The 24,800-nt window shown below is 37.9% G+C and overlaps 1 protein-coding gene and 2 non-coding genes across 3 annotated transcripts in view; 2 read left to right on the top strand and 1 right to left on the bottom strand.

Annotated features, from left to right (window-relative positions):
- Positions 1-24,800, bottom strand: part of REC114 (REC114 meiotic recombination protein) — a 209,297-nt gene that overhangs the window by 21,979 nt on the left and 162,518 nt on the right. The gene's annotated exons all lie outside the window — the stretch shown is intronic.
- On the top strand, positions 23,574-23,712 carry LOC111760043 (U4 spliceosomal RNA). Its single transcript, XR_002793844.1, has one exon. It is a non-coding gene; the product is annotated as a U4 spliceosomal RNA (small nuclear RNA).
- LOC111760039 (U4 spliceosomal RNA) lies at positions 24,004-24,141 on the top strand. Its single transcript, XR_002793840.1, has one exon. It is a non-coding gene; the product is annotated as a U4 spliceosomal RNA (small nuclear RNA).

Here is a 24,800-nt window from a genome sequence, read left to right as displayed (position 1 = left end):
CAAGAAACTGTGCCGCTTTTTTTTTTTTTTTAAGATTTATTTTTTATTTATGTCTCTCTCCTTTCCTGCTCCCCCAGTTGTGTGCTCTCTGAGTCCATTCACTGTGTGTTCTTCTGTGTCCACTTGTATTCTTGTCAGCAGCACCAGGAATCTGTGATTCTTTTTATTGTGTCATCTTGCTGCGTCATCTCTCTGTGTGTGTGGCACCACTCCTGGGCAGGCTGTACTTTTTTGGTACTGGGTGGCTCTCCTTATGGGGTGCACTCCTTGCACATGGGGCTCCTCTACATGGGGGACACCCCTGTGTGGCGTGGCACCCATTGCGCGCATCAGCACTGTGCATGGGCCAGCTCATCACATGGGTTGGGGGTCCTGGGTTTGAACCCTGGACCTCCCATGTGGTAGGCAGACACTCTATCTGTTGAGCCAAATCTGCTTCCCATGTGCTGCTTTTTTGTTGCGTCATCGCTCTCTGTGTGTGCAGCACCACTCTTGGGCGGGCTGCGTTCTTTTCACGAGGGGCACTCTTTGCGGGATGCACTCCTTGCATATGGGGCTCCCTTACATGGGGACACCCATGTGGCATGGAACTCCTTGCATGCGGCAGCACTGTGCATGGGCCAGCTCACCACACGGGTCAGGAGGCCCTGGGTATAGAACTCCGGACCCTCCATAAGGTCGGCGGATGCTCTATCAATTGAGCCATGACTGCTTCCCAACAGCTCACATTTTGATTTCCTTGTTGAACATATTCCTGGAATGGTCTTTCTTTTTCACTGATCTTTTAAAAACCAGTTTTATGTCAACTATTTACCATAAGAAAAAGTTGGTTGAGTCACTGTTTCCAAGAAGTGATAGAGGAATGAAATATTCTGTTAATTAAAATTTTTTTTACCATCATACAAAAAAGGATTTTATTTGGGGAAATTGATTTCTAATTTATGGCAAGTTTCGCTTTCAGAAATAAAACCACAGAACAATCTAATTCAGTCTTAAAGGCTGGCATGCTGAGCAAGGAATGTTCTTACTCTTTGTAGGAATTCCTTCTTTACATGGTCAGGTAAAGCTCTGCCTTTTGGAGTGATTTCAGCCACCATGTCATCAGCAGTAACGTGTTCTTGTCCTTTTTCGTAAATGACCTCTTTACAGTGTGCCTTCAACTGATCCTTCCAGCCACATTCAATTAGTTTAGCTCATTATTTTACCTCTCATCTCAATTGAGCCATGCTGTTCAACTTTTCCATAACAATTTACTATTTAAATTTCACATCATTTCTCACAGCTTATGTGTATGTACATGTGCACAGGTGTGGTATTATTTGCTTAATGCCTATTTTTTGCTCTAGACCATATAAACTCCATGAGGGCAGTGACTAAGTTTGCTTTGCTCACTACTGTATACAAAGCATTTTGACACTAGAAGATGTTTCAATAAGTCTTATCGAATGAATGAATAAACGAAACCCTTTTAAAAATTAACAGAAGTCTGGGCAGCCAAAGAGGGCGGTAGATAACGGTTTTCAGCACAAGAGTCATTTCATTGCCAGGAAGGGATGGCCCTTGCCCGCAGTGATGGTGATTAGCAAGATGAACAAAGATGCACAGATGACAGCAGTGATTAACCAAAAGTTGATAGAAACTGGAGAAAGAGAATGCCTCAAAGAGTTGCTAAGAGGTAAATTAGTTGCTCAGCATGCCAGCCTTTAAGATTGAATTAGGGGAAACGGACTTTGGCCCAGTGGTTAGGGAGTCCGTCTACCATATGGGAGGTCCGCGGTTCAAACCCCGGGCCTCCTTGACCCATGTGGAGCTGGCCATGCGCAGTGCTGATGCGCGCAAGGAGTGCCGTGCCACGCAAGGGTGTCCCCCGCGTGGGGGAGCCCCACGCGCAAGGAGTGCGCCGGTGAGGAAAGCCGCCCAGCGTGAAAAGAGCAGCCTGCCCAGGAATGGCGCCGCCCACACTTCCCGTGCCGCTGACGACAAAAGAAACAAGACGCAGCAAATAGACACCAAGAACAGACAACCAGGGGAGGGGGGGAATTAAATAAATAAATAAATCTTTAAAAAAAAAAAAAAAAAAAAAAGATTGAATTAGATTGTTCTGTGGTTTTATTTCTGAAAGCGAAACTTGCCATAAATTAGAAATCAATTTCCCCAAATAAAATCCTTTTTTGTATGATGGTAAAAAAAAAAAAATTAATTAACAGAATATTTCATTCCCGTACCATTTCTTGGAAACAGTGTCCAAAATTTATTACCTGGCCAATGACATGGAAGGTCTTATTTGACTTCGCTTGTTCAAGATTCAAAAGGAGTGCTTTCATCTTGAGGTTTTGGGATTTAATAAAGAATTTTGTAAGTACTTGACTACTTGTCATTCATAGACTGCCAGATTTCAATAATTTATCTTCTTATCGTTGAAATCTCTTGGAAACTCCTTTACTGCTTGTCCACCTGGTGATTTCAGCTTAGCTTAGCCAATGGCTCCTCTGTGCAGCCCTTCCTTACTTTCTCAGTGGTTAATGACTTTCTCTGTGCTCCCACAGAATGCGGTGCTTGCTGCTACTAAAACACTCTTTAACATCATTAAGCTCCTACTTTGGCCAGACACTGTGCTTGAGGTAAATAGAATGTTTCTCAAGGACAGATGCCTCCAACTCACTGAGGTTGCTGCTTCTACTGGTGCTTGTGGCTATTCTCCCACCAGGTCAAGAATCACTGCCACATGAAGCCACCATTACAGCTAAGTCTATCTTATCACTTGGAAGAGTTGGGGTGGAAAAATGTTTGCGAATTGACATTAATGGATAGGGGGAGAAAAAAAGAATAGAGAAGTCTACTTTCTAATTTACCATTAGAGAAAAGAATAGGAGCCCATACCACGAAAAAAATAATGCTGGGGATAAAGTAGTCTCATGGAGTTTAAGATGGTTGACACTTTCAAGTAGAGAATGGTCAACAGTGTCATGTGATACACAGGGATGAATTAAAAACAAGGGCTGAAGAGTCTGCATTGAATCTGGCAGTCGGGAGGTGCTATGCATGGCAACATCTATGCACGGGTCTGTCATTCCATCTCACTCTATCTCTCCCACTTTTTTGCACATTTTATGAGAGCAAAAACTGCATCTCATCTATCTTTGTATCCCATTTGTCCTTGAATGAATAAAAAGAAAACCGTCAATTTCTGCCATGTGGTTGTCATGCCAATTTTCTCTAATCAGACTTTAATCCACCTTTCATCTTGTCTAGCTCTGGCGCAGCCTCCTTGAGGTCCAGGATGAGGGGAGTGCATCTTATTTTTATATAAAGAGTCTCAAGCTTTGGTTTTCAAGTATTATAAATTATGAAGTTCATTTCTAGATTTTATCCATGTTCTCTATGGTACCTGTGATCATATAATTAAGAGTTGCCATAAAAGATTTTAAAAAAAGGAAGCAACCAAGGGAAAGGAGAGCTGCAAAAGTACCTAAATAAAATAGATACAGAGATTAGTTGCAGGCAATCTGCAGTTCAAAGATGGTGGAAAAAGCTACTTGTGTTCTCATTCCAACAGTCAGTTTCCTTGCTGTTGACTTTATTCTTGAGCTAATTTCTTTAGTACTGATTTTGCTTACTAGCTTGAGTAAACAAGACAGGTGGCTAACATGGGGACATTGATATTAGACAGGTAAATAAGCTTTAAACCCATTCCAGTTATCATCTCATAAATGATCTGAAGAAAAAAACAACATTTTACTTTTTGTGGAAATGACCATAAAAATGCTGCTACAAATACTCTGATTCAAGGGCAAAGAGCATAAAAGAATAGGTTACAAAAATAACTTGATGACTAACCATTTGATGAGCCATCTTGTCCCTAAGCCCAGAGTACCCAAAGTACTTCTTGATGAACATGAGAAGGTGTTAAAGTGCCAGGTGACTTATTTAAAAATTAGATCCTAGCTGAGGCTTCAGGGTTGTGTTCCTGACTCATTTTCCCTGGAGCTCAGGGTTTGTGAGGTTCAAATTACACCAAAAATCAGGATAAAATCCACGATAAAGGAGCTGTTACAGAATATGACAACATAATAATGTACAAAAGGGAGAAAGGAACATTTTGGGAATTTTAAATATTGAATTTTCAATAATGGTAACCAACCATTGTTACTTATTAAGCAAATAAAAGGGAGCAGCGTGATAGATAATAAAAAATACGTTTTACGTGTGATGGCATCAACAAGGTAATGTAAGACTCCCCTGGAAAAGTCTCCCTTCAGAATCAAGTAATTAAAGGATAAATCCCAACTGACTGGAACTCTGGAGGACAAGAGACTGGAGAAGGACTCCATAAATGCTGCACTGAGGAAAAAGAAAAATAATCTCCAATATCAAGTAGGAGATTTCTGTCCCAGATCCCTCCCCCGCCCTCAGCCCCATGCAGCTAGGGAATTGCACAAAGGCAATATGGCTCTGGTCCCTCTTGCCACTAATGCAGACTATAGAACCAATCACAGCAGTAAAATAGAAGCCACCCGCCCCTGAATATCCACAAAAAGGAACCAAGTCCTCAGAGACCCAGGGCAGAACCAAGCAGCTGAGGAGTGCTGCATACAAAATGGCTGTGGGGTGGGGGGGGGGTTGAGAGAGAGAGATAGAGAGACTGACTGCAACACAATTATTGGCAAGATGTGTGCCTACTCACTCCAGTCTCTGATTGTTGGACCACCTAAATGCAAAACAGACCTTTCTCAATTGACCCACCATCTCCACCATCTGGATTGGCCCCATGTGAATCCCCAGGGTGGGATACCTGAATGAGGGGAAAACAAGAGGAGAAAAACCTCATAGAAAAAAAGGTGTGTGTGTGTGTGTGGAGGACTGAACTGCTATAAGACAGGAAGGATCCCAGAACTGATAAGTGTAAGGAAAGGGGATACTGAGTGAAGATGAGAATTTAAACAAATCATAAGAGCTGGGAAGAAAATTCTGTACAAAACCAAACAGAATAGATCAAGAGTTCCAGAGAAGGTACAGAGGAAAGGAGGCTTTTTCCTGGAGATGAAAAATTACACAAAAAGTGCAACCTTAAAATTATACTGCATATTCAGGGCAAGAATCATGTGAAGAAGAACCGAGAAAATCAGAACCGTTAAACCCTGGCTATTTATATAAGTTGGACCAAGTGTCAAAGAAAAGGCTTAACACAAAGCCAATCAATAAAATTCTAGACAAGAGAGAGAAACTGACCTTCAGAGTTAACTAACTCATCAAAATAATCATAGGCCTAGACATCAGAAAAAATTACAAGCCCTACTAAGAAACAGGAAGATATGCCTCAGTCAAGGGAACAGATTAAAATATCACAGGAGACACAGAATTTGGAATAACTTATCAAAGAAGTTCAAACAAATCTCCTAAATTAATTCAAGGAGATAAAGGAAAATATGGTTATAGAGGGAAAGGATTTTAAGAAGACAAAGTATGAGCATAAAGAATTTGAAAGTTTAAAAAGAAACACAACAGAAATTATGAGAATGAAAGGCATAATAATGGAGATTAAAAATACACTGGAGGGGAAGCAGACTTGGCCCAGTGGTTAGGGCATCCGCTTACCACACGAGAGGTCTGCGGTTCAAACCCCGGGCCTCCTTGACCCGTGTGCAGCTGGCCCATGCACAGTGCTGATGCGCGCAAGGAGTGTCGTGCCATGCAGGGGTGTCCCCCGCGTAGGGGAGCCCCACATGCAAGGAGTGCACCCTGTAAGGAGAGCTGCCCAGCGCAAAAGAAAGTGCAGCCTGCCCAGGAATGGCACCGCACACATGTAGAGCTGACACAACAAGATGATGCAACAAAAAAAAGAAACAGATTCCTGTGCTGCTGACAACAACAAAAGCGGACAAAGAACACGCAGCAAATAGACACAGAACAGACAACTGGGGCAAGGGGAGAAAGGGAGAGAAATAAATAAAATAAATAAATCTTAAAAAAAAAATACACTGGAGACAAACAACAGAAGATCTGAACAGGCAGAAGAAAGAATCAATGAGTAAGAAGAAAGTCCAATTGAAGCCATATAGTCAGAAGAAAAGATAGTGAAAAGAATAGAAATAATTGAGCAGTGACTCAGGGATTTGAGTGACAGCATGAAGTGTACAAACATATTCATCATGGGTATCCCAGAAGGAGAAGAGAAAAGGGGCAGAAGTAATATATCAGGAAATAATGGCCAAAAATTTCCCAACTCTAATGAAACAAATGAATATACATGTTCAAGAAGCACAACATATACCAAACAGAATAAATCCTAATAGATCTACTCTAAGACATATGCAAATCAGAATTTCAAATACCAAAGATAAAGAGAATCCTGAAAGCATCAAGAGAAAAGCAATTCCTCACATATAAGGGATCCTCAATAAGACTACGTGCCAGTTTCTCATCAAAAACTATGAAGAAAAGAAGGCAGTGGTATGATATATTTGAGATACTAAAAGAAAAAAAAGTGCCAGCCAAGAATTCTGTATCCAGCAAAACTGTCCTTCAAAAATGAGGGTGTGTTTAAAGTTTTCATAGATAAACAGAAACTGAGAGAGTTCAACAACAAGAGGAGACCTGGCTTACAAGAATTACTAAAAGGGGTTCTGCAGGTAGAAAGGAAAATATAGGAAAAAGTGACTCGGAGTAGTGTGAAGAAATTAAGGATAACAAAAATGGTAATGCATGACCTAATAGGACTGTATCTTCAATACACGCTCTACACTTTAAATCCTATAAGAGCCAGAATACAATTGAACAAGAAAAGGGGCATATGGACATGTAAAATATAAAGAGGCAATGTGGAACAACAACAAAAAATATAATGAAGGGGAACAGAAGGATATAGGAGCAGAGATGTGTATACTATTGAAGCTAAGTTGACTATCTTTACAAATTAGCAGGTTATAAAAGTAGGCTAGGAAATGAATTCCCAGAGAGGAGCAGAGGAATGGATGCTTTCTCCTGAAGGTGTAACAGTTACACATAAAAGGGAAATCTTAAAAATTGTACCACATATTCAGGGCAAAATTCAGGTGCAGAAGATCTGAGAATATCTGAACAGTTAAATACTACTCTACAGATCCAGAATAAGTTGTATCAAGTAACAAGGAAGAACCTTAACACAGTCAGTTAACATTAAAACCTTAGGCAAGAGGAATAAATAGACCTTCAGAGTTACACATCAGAATAATCAGATGCCCAGATATCAACAAAAAAATTACAAACCATACTAGGAAACAGAAAGATATGGCTCTGTCAAGGGGTCAAATTAAAATGTCAAAGAAGACAGACTTTGGAGCAACTAACCAAACAAATTCAAACAGATCCCCTTAATTCAAGGAGATGAAGGGAAATATGGATATAGGGCTAAAGGATATTAAGGCAATGTGTGAAAATAGAGAAGAATTTGAAAGTTTAAAAAGAAACATGACAGGAATTATGGGGATGAGGCATAACAATGGAGATTAAAAATACACTAGAGCAGGGGTTCTTAACCTTTTTTGTTCCATGGACTTATTTGCTAGTCAGGTGAAAACCATGGGCCCCTTACTAAGTCCACAATAAACTGTGTATTATTTAATAAGTATATCACACCTGTACCAACACATTCCCAAAAGAATAATGTTTTTTTAAAAATTTTAATTCAAGCTCCCAGACACCTGATTAAGAATCTCTGCACTAGAAGCATACAACAGCAGAACCGCACAGGTGAAAGAAAGAATCAGTGAGCTAGAAGACAGGACAATAAAAATCATGAGATCAGAAAAGAGAAAAAAATAGAAAAAAGTTGGGCAGTTTCTCAGGACATGAGTGACAGCATGATAGATATAAACATATGCATCATAGGTGTCCCAAAAGAAGAAGAGAAGGGAAAAGGGGCAGGAAGAATATTTAGGAAATAATGGCTGAAAATTTCCCAACCAACTCATATGAAAAATATAGCGGTCCAAGGAGGGCAATGTACAGCAAACAGAAAACACTAATAGGCCTACTCCAAGACACATAATAATCAGAATGCAAAATGCTAAAGATAAAAAGAAAACATGCAAGCAGGAAGAGAAAAGTGATTCATCACATAGAAAGGATCCTCAATAAGATTAAGTTCCAATTTCTCATGTGAAACAATGAGGGTGAGAAGGTAGTGGTATAATATATTTAAAGTACTGAAAGAGAAAGACTTCCAGCCCAAAATTCTTTACCCAGCAAAACTGTATTTTAAAAGTGATGTTGTAAAGCAAATGACAACATGGATGAAACTGGAGGATATCACATTAAAACAAGCCATATACAAAAGTACAAATACTATATGACTGCGCTACTATGAACTAAATATATTTGTAACATATTGTATGATTCCAATTATGTAAAATGTAAATATAAATCAATTTATAAAGATGAAATTAGATTAGTGGTTATGTAGAGCCAGAGAAAGCATGCTAATGGATGAGAAGTTCTCTTTTTAGAGTAATGAAATGGTTCTAAAATTTTTTGTGGGGATGAATGCACAACATTGTGATTATACTAAAAGCCACTGATTATATGTGCTAGATAGATCATATGGTATGTGAATATATCTCAATAATACTGATGAATAAATAAATAATTTTGTGAGAATAGCCAGAAATAGCAGCTGTGTACAGCAGGGGAAACAGAAAGAGATTGAGAAATGAATAATTTTGTTTACTTGTTTGTTTTTTATTATTATTACTGAAATAATGAAAATGCTCTAATAATAATTGAAGTGATGAATGTACAACTATGTGATTCTACCAAATACTACTGATTATACACTTTGGATGAATTGTATGTTTTATTATTATGTACCAATAAAATTGATTTGTTAAAAAAAAAGTGAGGGAGAGTTTAAAACATATAGATAAACAGAAACTGAGAGAGTTCATCATCAAAAGACCTGCCCTACAAAAATTGCCAAAGGGAGTATATCAGTTTGAAAGGAAAAGTCAAGAGGGAATGGATTAGAGGAATGTGAAGAAGTGAAGATCTTCAGTAAAGGTAACTAAATGGCTAAATGGCAAAACCCAATAAGTACTGTACCCTTAATAAACAACTCTATTCTTTAATTCCTATAGGAGTGAGAATACAATTGAACAAGAAAAAGGAATATTTTCTGATAATGGACATGCAAAATATAAAGTGGTAAAGTGGGATAAAATCACCATAAAGAAGGTCCGCGGTTCAAACCCCGGGCCTCCTTAACCCGTGTGGAGCTGGCCATGCGCAGCGCTGATGTGCGCAAGGAGTGCCGTGCCACGCAAGGGTGTCCCCTGCGTGGGGAAGCCCCACGCGCAAGGAGTGCGCCTGTGAGGAAAGCCGCCCAGCGTGAAAAGAAAGTTCAGCCTGCCCAGGAATGGCGCCGCCCACACTTCCCGTGCTGCTGACGACAACAGAAGCGGACAAAGAAACAAGACGCAGCAAATAGACACCAAGAACAGATAACCTGGGGAGGGGGGAGAATTAAAATAAATAAATAAATCTTAAAAAAAAAAAATCACCATAAAGAGAAGAAACAGAAGGATGCGTGTACAGAGAACATACCGGCTATTAAAGCTAAGTTGGTATCTTTGCAAATTAGCATGTTATACATGAGCATTGTGTATTATAAACCCCAGTGTAACAACAAAGAGTTTTTAAAATGTACAGAAACAGCACGTCTTACCCTGTAGCATGCCTATGTCTTGGGTTGTGTACTTATCTCATTTCTAGTTTTCTTTCTTAATAAACTCTTTACTCCCTTGCCTACCCTATGGCATGTCCTTAAGTTCTTTTATGTGACATAGCCAAGAAGCTAGAAGCCCAGAATCCAGCTGTTCTGCTAACATATTTGGTGAGCCAAGCCAGGAGACAAAGAGGCAAGTAACGCTCCTTGACCCCCAACGAAGACTGTGTGCTACCATGAGATAGCAGGTTCCCCAATCAGCCCTCTATAACTGTAGATTCCTGAGTCATGGCCAAAGATAGGCATATGCAGATAACTTCATCGAAAGGAATTTATACAAACAGGACCTAAAGGACAGCTCCTGGCATTAAAGAAAATCTCTGTTGTAACATTAGCTAGATACAGAGGAAGGGAGGGAGGACCCTAGTTTGCCAAAGGTTGCCTATAAAAAGTACCAGAAATGGGTTGGCTTTTATAAAGGAAACTTTATTTGGGGTAAAAGCTTACAGTTTGAGGCCATGAAATGTCCAAATCAGGGTACCAACAGAGATGCTTTCTCACCAATGTCAGCTACTAGTAATCCTGGTGTCCAGCCACATGACAAAGATGGCCACTGATCTCTGCCTTCCCTTCCAAGATCTACTGTCTCCCGGAGGTCAGATATGGGCAAGGGGCTTGTCTCTTTTCCAGCCACCTCTGTTGGTCTCTCAGGGCTTCTCTGCCTTTTTGTAGCTGTGAGTGAACCTGGAGTCTTTTTCTCTCACATGGCCAGATCAAATATGCAAAATTCCCTTTTCTTGTGTGTGTGTGTATGTGTCTTTATGTGTTTGTGTCTGTTTATATCAGACCCAGCAAGAGGGTGGAGGAGACTCAACCCGAGTCACACCTCTCTGACATAGTTGAATCAAAAGAGTCTCACACCCACAGGCATAGATTGGTTCAAAAACATGTTTCTTTTTTTGGGATTCAAAAAAGAACTTCAAACTGTCTCAGAAAGCAAGAAAAAGGGGGGGGGGGAGTTGCAAAGGTGGCAACATGTTAAAATTGAATGGTCTGGGTTTATGTTGTATATATGCTTCCACAGTTAAAAAAAAAAAAAGGACTAAGATACAACGGCATTTAAATGTAATACAAGATCCTGGACATGATCTAATAATGGAGAAGAAAAGGATCAAAAGGACATTATTGGGACATATGAAAAAATTGGAATACAGAACTATAAGCTTTATATCAATGTTAAATTCTCTGAACTTGATAACTGTAATTAAAGTGGTTACATAAGTGAATATCTTTGTTCTTAGGAAATATACATGAAAGTAAGTGTGTTCAAGGAGGATGATGAATACAACCTACTTGCAAATGTTCAGAAAAACAGATAAATAGATGATAGACTGATGGGGATGAGGGAGATGGATGACAGAATGATATGGCAAGATGGCAAAATGTTAAAATTGGTGGATCTGGTATCTGAGGTGGAGTGAGGCGGGGGTATGTTGGAACTCTCTGCATGGGGTTTGTATTATTTTTGCAACTGTCTTGTAAGCTTGAAATTATTTCAAAATAAGATAAAAAAGTGCACAGAAACAGAAATGAGAAAGTGATCAGTCAGATACATCACAAAAAAATCAATTATACAGAAAAGGAGATGGCAATAAAGGAAAAGAGAAACAAAAGATATGACATATAAAAACCAAAGGACAAAATGGCTGAAGTACTACCTTTACAGTAGTGACAATGTTTGTTAATAGATTAAACCCCCTAATCAAAAAGACACAGAGTAGCAGAATGGATTAAAAAAGCATGACTCAACTATATGTTATTAACAAGACTCACCTTAGACCCAAAGACAAATTGGTTGAAAGTAAAAGGTTGGAAAAAGATATTCCATGCAAATAGTTACCAAAAGAGAACTGAGGTTGCTATATTAGTATATTAGTATATTGGACACAATAGACTTTAAGTCTAAAACTGTTACAAGAGACAAAGAAGGTCAGTATATACTAATAAAAGGGACAGTCCATCAAGAAGAAATAACAATCATAAATATTTATGCACCTAACTACGGTGTCACAAAATATATGAGACAAACACTGGAAAAACTGAAAGGAGAAATAGACATCTCTACAATAATATTTGGAGACTGCAATAGACCACTCATCAACAGACAGAACATCTGGACTGAAGATCAATAAGGAAACCTAGAACTTGAGTAATATGATAAATAAATTAGGCCTAAGAGACATACACAGAACCCCCAAACAATAGGATATACATTCTTGTCAAGTGCACACGGCTCATTCTACAGGATAAACTACATGCTGGGTCACAAAACAAGGTTCAGTAAATTACAAAAGACTAAAATTATACAAAGCATCTTCTCTGATCATACTGGAATGAAATTGGGAATCAATAATTGGCAGAGAACTGGAAAACCATAAATATATGAAAGCTTATGCAAATAAAATCAGAAATGAGATGGGGAACATTAATACTGACCCCACAGAATAAAATGGATCAAAAAAGGATACTATGAAAAAAAAAGGATACTATGAAGAACTGTATGCCAACAAATTAGACAACCTAGATGAAATGGACAAATTCCTAGAAACACATAGGCAAACTAACTGACTCTAGAAGAAATAGAGGACCTCAGCAGACCAATTACAAGTAAAGAGATTGAAACAGTCATTAAATAGCTCCCAACAAATTTGTGCTCCTGAGTGTGATGGAGTTGGACTCAGATACATCTTCTCTACACATGCCTCTTCTGTCACTTTTACTGAATCTGTGGTTGGTGCTGGGGTTGGTGTAAGTGCAGGAGACTTGAATTTCTGGACTGTCCATGTGCCAGCTGGGCCCTGAGTCTCAGCAGAGTTGCAACACCTACTCTCCTGTTTGTTGGACTTATCCAGGTCAGCTAACAAGGAGGTGAGGATGGTCAGTTACCACACAAAGGAGCCAGGAGAGCCAGAACTGCAAGCAGGAGAATCCCATCCATTAGTCATGTAGGATCTAAGCCCCCTCTCAATATAGAGGTTGAGTTGGCATCGCCATTCCAGGGTTCTCAGGATGGAGGAAAAAATATGGATTAGAGTGGACTTACTGGTATGCTACTATAGAACTACTGTGACTCTAGCAATGGAAGAAATTATATCATTAAGGTGGAGACAGTGGCCACAGGGATTGCTGAAGGCAGGGAGAAGGAAAAAGAGGTGTGATAAGGGGAATTTTTGGGACTTGGAGTTGTTTTGAATGATATTGTAGAGACAGATGCAGGACATTATACATCCTGCCATAACCCACTGAATGGAATGGATATATAAACTATAACCCATGCTGTATAGCTGTGCTCCAAAATGTATTCATCAAATGCAATGAATGTACCACACTAATGAAAGAAGTTGTTGATGTGAGAGGAGTGGGGGGTGTGGAGAGTGGAGTATATGGGAGCCTCATATTTTTTCATGTAATATTTTGTGTGATCTATGTGTTTTTAAAATATATATATAATATATATATAAAAGGCTCCCAACAGAGAAAGGCTGAGGACCAGATGGAATTCTAATAAACATTCCAAGAAGAATTAATAACAATCCTGGGCAAACTCTCCCAAAAGTTGAAGAGGAGGGAACACTACCTAACTTATTCTATGAGGCCAACAGCACCCTAATGCCAAAGCCAGATAAGGATACTATAAGAAAAAGAAAATTACAGAGCAATTTCTCTTTGGAATATGGATGCAAAAATCCTCAACAAATACTTGCAAATCATATCCAATGGCACAATAAAAGAATTATACACTATGACCAAGTGGGTTTTATCCCAGGAATGAAAGGGTGGTTTAACGTAAGGATATCAATTAATGTAACACATCTTATTAATAAAAAGAAGGAAAAAACACATATGATCATCTCAACTGAGGGAGAAAAGGCATTCAACAAAATCCAGTGTCTTTTCTTGATAAAAAACTTAGAAAAATAGGAATAGAAGGAAACTTCCTAACGTGATAATGGGCAGATATGAAAAACCCACAGCGAGGAATGGGGTGAGGGAGGGGGGGGGTGTATATGGGGACCTCATATTTTTTAAATGTAACTTTAAAAAATAAATAAAGACAAAACAAACAAACAAACAATAAAAACCCCCACAGCTAACATCATACTCAATGGTGAAAGACCATTGGCTTTCCCTCCAAGATATGCAACAAGAAAAGGAGGTCCACTGTCACCACTCTTATTTGGCATTGTGCTAGAAGTTCTTGCTACAGCAGTTAGGCAAGAAAAAGAAATAAGAGATATCCAAATTAGAAAATGGAAAATAAGTGCTGGAGAGGATGCAGAGGAATACAAACACTCATTCATTGCTGGTGAGAATATAAAATGGTACAACTGCTGTGTAAGACCATTTGGAACTTTCTCAGAAAGCTAAGTATAGCTAAGTATAGAAATACTATATGATCTGACAATCCCACTAAAACTAAGATGCTCATTCAATAACTTAATCTTGGAGTGACATTTTTCTTAACTTTTAAGAAATTTATAAACAGTTTTCATAACAATTTTCATAACATGGCCAATCATTTCATTTATGCTTGCAAAACCCCCTCTTCCCCAGATTATTTTGAAGCAAATCCAGATATCTTTAAATATTTCTGAATGCATCTCGAACATTAAGGACTCTTTAAATTAAAGCATAAGCACCATGGGGAATGGGTGTAACTCAGTGGTTAAGCACCTGCTTCGCATTTATGAAGTCTGGGATTCAATCCCTGGTACCTCCTAAAAACAAAAAACAAAACATAACCACCATAAGATCTATTATCTTATGTGTATTGTACAGTGACAGCAAAAAAAAAATTGTATTTTATTTATATATTTATTTTTATTTTTTGGCTTTGTTTTGGGGAAGGTTTTGGATTGCAGAATGGTTACAACAGAGGCTGGGGAGGATCACTGGTGCACAGCGTTGGTAGTGGGGGGATGTGTGGGGAGGGGTGTACCTGGGGGTGCTTCTGTGAAATATGAATGTGTTCAAGTGGTCATGGGGTATGTTCTCGAGGGGTGGAGACCCAGGCAATAACTGAAAGAGTATTGAATTCCCATCCTGGGGAGTCCTGCTACATTCTCTAATGGAGTGGTGAGAATCCCTAGAGTACACAAGCAATACCTAGTGAAGAAGGACATAACAATACACTAGGCCCTTGATATTGATGCTTGTACTTATGTACCTTGTTCTTGTGAAATTGAAACTTAGCCTAATATTATATATTACCTAGGGTTACCTCCTGAAAGCCTCCTTGTTGCTGAAATGTGGCCTCTCTCTAAGCCAAACTCAGCATATAAACTCACTACCTTCCCCCTGTCACAGGACATGACTTCCTGGGATGAACCTCTCTGGCACCAAGGGGTTATTACCAACCACCAACTAGCAATGCATTTGGGGAAAAAACCTAGACTAAAAGGGGAAAATATTAAACACAACTGAGTTTTTATGGCTAAGGAATTTCAAAGTGAGTTGGGAGGTCATTCCAGAGGTTACTCTTATGCACATCTCAGGAGGATTTCACTGACTGCCACAGATCAAGCAGGAGATCTCCTGAGGGCTCTAGAGACATGTAGACACTATAGGCAGAACCGACAACCCCAGGAATTTGGCACCCTGTCAGTGGGCCTTACCTTGGAATATATGATAATCTATCACCTCAATGTATTGGAATTAGACTCATTTATAATTTTCTACACATGGTTCTTATGCCCCTTTTATTTGAACCTATAATTAGCCCTATACTTGTCAAATAGTGTCTCAGAGACTTAAATCTTCCAGCTGTTCATATGTCGGTTGAACCCTGAATCTCAGCAAAGTTGTAGCCAACATCTACACTCCAGTTCATCAGATTTGCCCAGGACAACTAACAAAAAGATGATGAGGGACAGTGCCCACCCCAGGAAACAGAGAGTGTCTGCAACTGCAAGCAATACAGTTCATCCATCTGCCCCATGGGATCTAAGCTGTCTCTCAATTGGAGACAGGGTGGGTATCATCATCCCCAGATCCTCAAGATTGAGGAATGAACAAACATAACGGTAGAAAACAACTATGGACTAGAGTAGACTTTTGATTATTCTAGCAATGGAAGAACTTGTATCATTGCAATAAAGGTAAATTAAAAACAATGACAAAAGCACACAAATAAATAGATATAAAGGCAGTGGTCACCAGAAGTTCTGAGGGGAGGGATAGGGAAGAACAGGTACAACATGGGGGCAATTTTGGACAATGGAATTGTCCTGCAGACAATGCAATGATAGATATAGGCCATTATACATTTTGTCAAAACCTATGGAATTGTGCGGGGAAAAGTGTAAACTATAATATAAACTATAGTCCTTGGTTAGTACAATGCTTCTTGTGTTGTACTATGTGTTCATGAACTGTAACAAATGTACCACATTAATAAAGACACTGTCAATGTGGAAGTGTGGGAGGGGCTGGGGGTGAGATTAACGAGAATCCCCTATATTTCTGAAATAACACATATAATCTAAAACTTCCTTTAAAATTAAAAAAAAATTTTTTAAAGCTACTAGAAATAATGAATTTAGTGGAGTCAGAGGAAAAGTTTTTCTTTATATTAGCAATGAACTACTGGAAACTGAAATTTTAAAAAATACAACTCCATTTACAACAACATCAAAAACATGAAATACTTAACTGCAAAACACTGTTGAGAGAAATTAAATTAGATCTAAACAGAGTGACAGGATATGTTCATAGATTGTACTTTAATATTGTTATGACATCAGTTCTTCCCAAATTGCTATACACATTAAATGAAATCCCAATCAACATCCTGTGGAAATTTATAGAAATTGACAAGGTGATTCTAAAATTCATATATAAGTGAAAAGAACCTAGAGTATTCAAAATAAGTTTCAAAAAGAACAAGGAGGAGTTACATCACCAGTTTTAAGACTATTATAAAATTAGAGTAATCATGATAGTGTGGTTTTGGCATAAGGATAAACAAAGTTCCAAAGAATAGAACAGAGTGTCAGAAACAGGCTCTCAAATACTTGGTAAATTGATTTTGGAAAAAAGTGTCAAAGTAATTCAAAGAAGAATTGTCTTTTCAACAAATAGTGCAGGGATGACTGAATTATCCATATGGAAAAAATAAAATAAACCTTGACCCTTATCTCAAACCATACACAAAAATTAACTGAAAATAAATCACAGGCCTAAATGTACTAGGTGAAACTATAAGACTTATAGAAGAAATTACAGGACAGATTCTTTTTTCTTTTTTAGATTTTATTTATTAATTTCTCCCCCCTCCCTCCATTGTCGGCTCTCCATGTCCATTCTCTGTGTGTTCTTCTGTACCTACTTGTATTCTCATTAGGCAGCTCCGGGAACCTATCCTGGGAACTTCTGGAGTGGGAGAGAGACGATCATTCTCTTGCGCCACCCCAGCTCCCTGATCGCTTCGTCTCTCATTATCTCTCCTCTGTGTCTCTTTTTGTTGTGTCATCTTGCCGTGCCAGGTCTCCATGTGGGCCGGCACTCCTGAGCAGGGCGGCACTCCTGCACAGGGCACACTCGCATGGGTCAGCACTCTGTGTGGGTCAGCTCGCCTTCATTAGGAGGTCCTGGGTATCGAACCTTAGACCTCCTATATGGTAGATGGGAGCCCAATTGGTTAAGCCACATCTGCTTCCCAGGAGAGAATCTTTGCAATCTTGGGGCAGGCAATGACTCCTCACAGAGGACACAAAAAACATGAACCATAACTGAAATATTTCATAAATTGGACTTCATTAAATTTAAAATCTTTAGCTCTTTCAAAGACAATGTTAAGAAAGTGAAAAAAAGCACACCAGTGCTTGGGAAAAAGTATTCGCAATACATACATATGTCTGACAAAGGACTTAAATCCTTTGTCAGTTTGTCTGACAAACTGTAAATCTTGTAAGTCTATAAGTCCTCCTACAGACAAACCAATAGGCAAAAGATTTCAACAGTCACTCCACAAAGGAAGATATAATAACTAATAAACACACTAAAATGTATTTAAATCATTTATCATCAGAGAAATGTAAATTAAAACCCTATGACACTCATTAACATAGCTAAAATTAAAAAGACTGACAACACCAAGTGACACTGAGGATCTGGAACAAATGGAATACTCATGCATTGCTGGTTGGTATGTAAAACAATAAAACCACTTTGGAAAGTATTTAATAGTTTTGTAGTTCATTACCAAAAAATTTCACTCTTAGTTATTTACTCAGGAAATGAAAGTATATGTCCGTACAAAAACATGTATACTAATGTTCTTAAAATTAGTTCATAATAAAGCCTCAAACTGGAAACACTTCAAATGTCCATGAAGATGTAAATAAATACACAATATGTGGTTTGCTCATACAATGTAATACAACTCAGCAATAAGAAAGAATGAACTACAGATACAAGAAACATGGGTTAACTTCCAAAACATTATCCAGAGTAAAAAAACCCCACAAAACAGATAATAAAAATCCATACTATATAATTCTAATTATTAGAATGCAAATCTAATCAATAGAAAAGGAAAGCAGACAGAGCAGTACTTGCCTACTAGTCTGTCAGTAGGGCTGGATATGGGAATATGTATAGGAAAGGGTACAAGGAAACCTTGTAAGGGTAATAAAAATGTTCCATATGTTGATTGTGGTGGTTACCCAGATATCTTTTATTGTATTAACATATGTCCCAAGAAAGTTGAAAAAGACAGGGGACACTTTGTTGTCAACATCTTCCCAGAATCCTAATCTAACTTTTGAAGAAATATATGTTATTGGGTAATGAAGGAAGTAGTACAACACATACGAAGTCAGGGAGGCAAGAAATAACAGGACATTATTCAGGAAGCACAAACTGTTCCCTATATGGCTGAAAGAAAATATGTATATATGAAAGTGAACAGAGAGGTGAAGTGGCTATAGAGGTAAGTACATTCTTTGTATAGGGTCTTTTCTGCTAAGCTAAAAAATCTCTATCGAAATGATCCTATAATTTTCCTGTCAATGTGGTAAAATAAATTGATTTAAAAAAAATCAATTTTATTGAAAATAATAAAAAATCATACAACCATCTTATATATCCTGCCATAACCCATTGAATGGACTGGGGGAGAATGTAAACTACAATGTAAACTATTATCCATGTGGTGTAGCAGTGCTCCAAAATGTATTCATCAAATGCAATGAATATGCCACACTGATGAAAGAGGTTGTTGATGTGGGAGGAGTGGGAGGTCGGGGGGAGTGGGGTATATGGGAACCTTATCTTTTTTAATGTAATATTTTATGTGATCTATTTATCTTTAAAAAAAAACACAATAAAATTTGCTATTAAAAAATAAAATGTACAATGAATGGCTTTTGGTATAATTAGGTTGTACATTTATCACTGCAATCAATATTAGAGCTTTTTCATTACTCCATAAAGAACCCCCCCCACCGCTTAGTAGCCACCTCTCAAACTCTCTTTCTTCCCTCTATCGTACATAGCCATTATGTACTGATTCTATCTCTATAATTTTATTTGTATTTACATTTTATATAGATGGAGTCAAACAATACATAGTACTTTGTGTCTGGTTCTTTTTACTTAGCATAATTCCTTTTTTACAATTGACAGAAGAATATTAACACATTACTATTCCCCATAGTCCATATTTTCCTTTTGCTATATTTTTGCCCAAATGTCACCCTATTTTTAACCTCTTATAAAACTAGTGTACATTTGTGCTGTTTCATGGAAAAAACATTCTTATATTTGCACTATTATCCACACTCATCCCCAAGACGGTTCACTCTGCTTTACAATCCCATGTTTCATCCTTTAGCTTTCCTTATACTGATATACACAATCTTAAACTTTCCATTTCAGCCGCTGTCATACCCATATATTAGCACTGCTAATTACAGCCACTAAAATGTGCTATCATCACTTCTATCCATTTCCAAACATTTACAATAAACCTTTTTAAAAATCTTGCACAAAATTAAGCCTAAGTTCCCCATTCTCTAGCCTCATTATATCTTCTGGTGATCTCTATTTTAGCTAATAACTCCATGAGTTTGCTAATTATATTTAGTTCATATTAGTGAAATTATACAATATTTGTCCTTTTGTGTCTAGCTTGCTTCACTCAATAGAATACTCTCAAAGTTCATCCATGTTGTTATATGCTTCATGACTTCATTTTTTCTTACAGCTGAATAATATTCCTTCGTATTAACACACCACAAGGATTTATTTATCCATTCATTAGTTGATAAGTACCTGGTATGTTTCCATCTTTTTGTAACTGTGAATAATGCTGCTGTGAACATCAGTGTATTAGTCAGCCAAAGGGGTGCTGATGCAAAGTACCATAAATCTGTTGGCTTTTATAAAGGGTATCTATTTGGGGTAGAAGCTTACAGTCACAAGGCCATAAAGGGTAAGTTACTTCCCTCACCAAAATCTGTTGCCACATGTTGGAGCAAGATGGCTGCCAGTCTCTGCAAGGGTTCAGCCTTCCTCTTCCTCTTAAGGCTCCAGGGTTCCAGGTTTTTCTAATCTCAGCTTTAGGCTAGCATAAGGCTTGTCTCTTTCTGGGCTCAGCTGCTTTAGTCTCTCTATAAGACCAGCTGTAAACCACGTGAATGGCTTGGCTATTTCCCCGGGGATCCAGCATCAGAAGTCAATTCTCTTTGTTCTCCTTCTCTGTGTGTTTACGTCCCTGTCTTTGATTAAGCATCAGTTTATAGAGCCAACAGCTATAGGCTAGCTGTGGGCTAACTTTAGGCAGGGAGTCAAACTGAGTCGCCCTAACAACATAGTTAAATAAAAGCCATAACATTGATTTAATAAAGTACAAGTGAAACCTCTGAGTCAAATACAATCTAATATACCCAGAGGAAAGGATCAGTTTACACACACAAACCACTACCTATTTTTGGAATTCATAAACAATACCAAACTGCCAAAATCGGTGCGCAAATGTCCGTTCATGTCCCTGCTTGCAGTTCTTCTGGGTATACACCTAGTAACGGGATGGCCAGATCACAAGGCAGATCTATATTTAACTTCCTTAGGAACTGCCAGTCTTCCATGACGGCATCACCATTCTGCATTCTTACCAACAGCGAATAAGCATTCCTATTCTTCCACATCCTCCCCAACACTTGCAGTTTTCTGTTTTCTTTTTAAAAAAATAATGGCCATTTGAATGGGTGTGAAATGACATCTCAATGCAGTTTTGATTTGCATTTTCCTAATAGCTAGTGATGTTGAACATCTTTTCACATGTTTCTTTCACCATTTTTCACCATTTCCTCTTTGGAAAAATGCCTATTCAAGTCTTTAGCCAATGTTTTTAATAGGGTTGTCTTTTTATGACTGAGTTGTAGGATCTCTTTATATATCACTGATATTAAATCCTTATCAGATATATGGTTTCCAAATAATTTCTCACACTGAGTATACTGCCTTTTCTCCTTATTGGCAAAGTCCTTTGAAACACACAAATGTTTAATTTTGAGGAGGTCTCATTTATCTGGTTTTTCTTTTGTTGCTCATGTTCTCGGTGTAAATTCTAAGAACTCACTTCCTACCATCAGATCTTAAAGATTCTTTCCACGTTATCTTCTAGGAGTTTTATGGTCCTGGCATTTATGTTTAAGTCTTTGTTCCATTTCGAGTTAATTTTTGTTTAGGGAGTGAATCAGGGGTCCTCTATCATTCTTTTGGTTATGGATAACCATTTTTTCCAGTACAATTTGTTGAAGAGACTATTTTGTTCCAGTTGAGTGGACTTAGTAGTCTTGTCAAAAATCAGTTGACCATATTGTTGAGGGTCTATTTCTGAAAACTCAATTCAATTCCATTGATTAATGTGTTTGTCTTTATGCTAATATCATGCTTTCTGACCACTGTAGTTTGGTAATATGCTTTATTTATTTATTTTTAAAGATTTATTTATTTATTTCTCTCCCCTTCCCACTCCCCCCCCCCCCCCCCCCCAGTTGTCTGCTCTCTGTATCCATTTGCTGTGTGTTCTGTGATTGCTTCTATCCTTATCAGCGGCACCGGGAATCTATGTTTCTTTTTGTTGTGTCATCTTGTTGTGTCAGCTCTCCGTGTGTACCGTGCCATTCTTGGGCAGGCTGCACTTTTTTTTGTGCTGGGCAGCTCTCCTTACGGGGTGCATTCCTTGCGCGTGGGGCTCCCCTACGCGGGGAACACCCCTGTGTGGCACGGCACTCCTTGTGTGCATCAGCACTGCGCATGGGCCAGCTCCACACGGGTCAAGGAGGCCCGGGGTTTGAACCGCAGACCTCCCATGTGGTAGGCGGACGCCCTATTCATTGGGCCAAGTCTGCTTCCCCTGGTAATATGCTTTAAGATCAGAAAATGTAAGTCTTCTGAATTTGTCCTTCTCTTTTAGGATGCTTTTGGCTATTGGGACTCCTTTCCTTCCCATTTTAATTTGGAAATTTACTTTTCTATTTATGTAAAGTAGGCTGTTGGAATTTTGACTGGGATTGCTTTGAATCTGTAAATTAATTAGGGTAGAACTGACATCTTAATCTCAACATCTTCTAAAACATGAACATGGAATGTCTTTCCATTTGTTTAGGTCTTCTTTGATTTCTTTAAGCAATGTTTTATAATTTTTTGAGTACAGGACTTTTACATCCCTGGTTAAATTAATTCTTAGATATTTGATTCTTTTAGTTGTATTAAAAATTGTTTTTTTTTCTTCATTTCCTCTTCAGATTGTTCATTACTAGTGTATAGAAACACAATTGAGTTTGCATGTTGATCTTGTATCCAACTGCTTTGCTAAACTTGTTTATTAGCTCTAGAAGATTTGTCATAGATATTTCAGCATTTTCTAAATATAGGATCATGTCATCTGTGACTAGTGAGATTTTATTTCTTCTTTTCCAACTTGGATGCCTTTTATTTATTTTTCTTACCTAGAGAGATTGGTCTGTAGTTTTCTTTTCTTGCAATATCTTCATTTGGCTTTGGTATTAAGGTGATATTGGCTTTATAAAATGAGTTAAGTAATTTTCCTTCCTCTTCCACTTTTTCGGGAGAGTTTGAGTAGGATTGGTATTAATTCTTCTCCAAATGATTGGTAGCATTCAACTGTGAAGCCAACTGACCCTGGGCTTTTCTTTGTTGGAAGGTTTCTGGTGACTGAATAAATCTCTTTACTTGTGATTGGTCTACTGAGGTTTTCCATTTCTTCTAGAGTCAGTGTAGGTTGTTCATGCATTTTTAGGTATTTGTTTATTTCATCTAAGTTGTGTAATTTGATGGCACACAGTTTTTCATAATATCCTCTTATGATCCTTTTTACTTCTGTGGGGTCAGTAGTAATGTTCCCCCTTTAATTCCTGATATTATTTATTTGCATCTTCTCTCTTCTATTCTTTGTTGGTCGAAGCTAAGTATTTGACAATATTATTGGTTTTGTGTAAGAACCAGCCCTTGGTTTTATTGATTCTCTTTATTGTTGCTGTTGTTGTTGTTCTCAAGCTCATTTATTTCTGCTCTAATCTTTGTTGTTATTGTTTTTTTCTCTTTCTGCTTGCTTTGGGATTAGTTTGCCATTATTTTTCTACTTCCTCCAGGTATTCAGTTAGGTCTTTGAATTTAGCTCTTTCTTCCTTTTTTATACAGGCATTTAGGGCTATAATTTCCCTCACAGTACTGCCTTCACTGCATCCCATAAGTTTCTGTAAGTTGTATTCTTGTTTTCATTCATCTCAAGACATTTACTAATTTCCCTTGCAATTTCTTCTTTGACCCATTAAAAGTGTGTTGTAGCTTTGTGCAGCGACAGTATCATAGCTAGTGAGATTTACCCAAGGTACAAGTATTGCTATTTGAAAACTTCCCAATACCTCACCATGACGACTTGAATTAGAGTTGGCATTGGCAATTTTTGATGGTCTCTATGGAGACAACATTTTCAGTCTTTCCTAGTGAGAACTCTGCAACAGGTTCTAAAATCTCAACCCAATTAATGCTATGACATCAGGGTGATTTGCGTAAGAGTTCCCAGCACCCTAAATGACTGTTCACTCTTTTCCAAAAATCTGAAAGTTCTACATGAGATGATCCAACAAAAAACCTCCTTAATATAACTGCCACAATGAGAATGTGTCATATCAATGAATATATTGGTAGTTTCTCACCCTTAATGTAAAAATGTTGTCATCTGAGGGAGAGCAGGGTGAGAGAGGGAATTCTTCTGCTTTGGGCTGTGGCAGTGTAGCCAGTGAAATTTATCCAAGGCATGATTATTGCTAATTGAAAACCTTTCTTGATACCTTGCCGTGACGACTTGAAATATAGTTGGAATTGGCAATTTTTGACAGTCTTTACAAAGAATGAATCTATTATGGTTGAAAGAAAGTGTATGCATAAATTCATTACCCGATAGCTTGCCATCTATCAAAAAGGAAGGGCTCCCAAAGATATTTTAAAAATGCTTTAGAGAAGGTTGGTGTACTATATAGTATGTAAACTTTTAGCTTTTTGTTCTTTATAATTTCACTTGAGGTTAGAGTTTAAATTAAGAGTTAAAGAGTGAGAATCTTTGTTTTTAGAAAACTTCCATAAAAATATTGTGTGTCAAACGACTATGATGTTGCAACTTGCTCTCAAACATTCAGGAAATGGATATATAGAATGATTATGGCAAAGGTGGCAAAATGTTAAAATTGGTGGATGTAGGTATGGAGGTATATGTTGGGGTTCTCTGTATGGGGTTTGCATTATTATTTTTTAACTGTCAAGTTTGAAAATGTTTCAAAATAAAAGGTTTAAAAAAGTTTTTAAAAGTATTGTTTAGCCTCCATATATTTGCAAATTTTCCCATTTCCTGCCTATTATTTTATTTTTTATATCAATGTTACATGTTACTCAGTTAACACAAGACAACAACTACATGACAATCTTCTTTAGTCAAAGGTTACACTCCCCCCTTATTTTTGTTCATTTCTCAATCTTCTGAGATTTGGGATAATGTCCACTCTGACTACTTCAG

Source organism: Dasypus novemcinctus, chromosome 3 (genome assembly GCF_030445035.2).
Source record: "Dasypus novemcinctus isolate mDasNov1 chromosome 3, mDasNov1.1.hap2, whole genome shotgun sequence".
NCBI lineage: Eukaryota > Metazoa > Chordata > Mammalia > Cingulata > Dasypodidae > Dasypus > Dasypus novemcinctus.
This window is presented reverse-complemented; position numbering and strand designations above follow the sequence as displayed.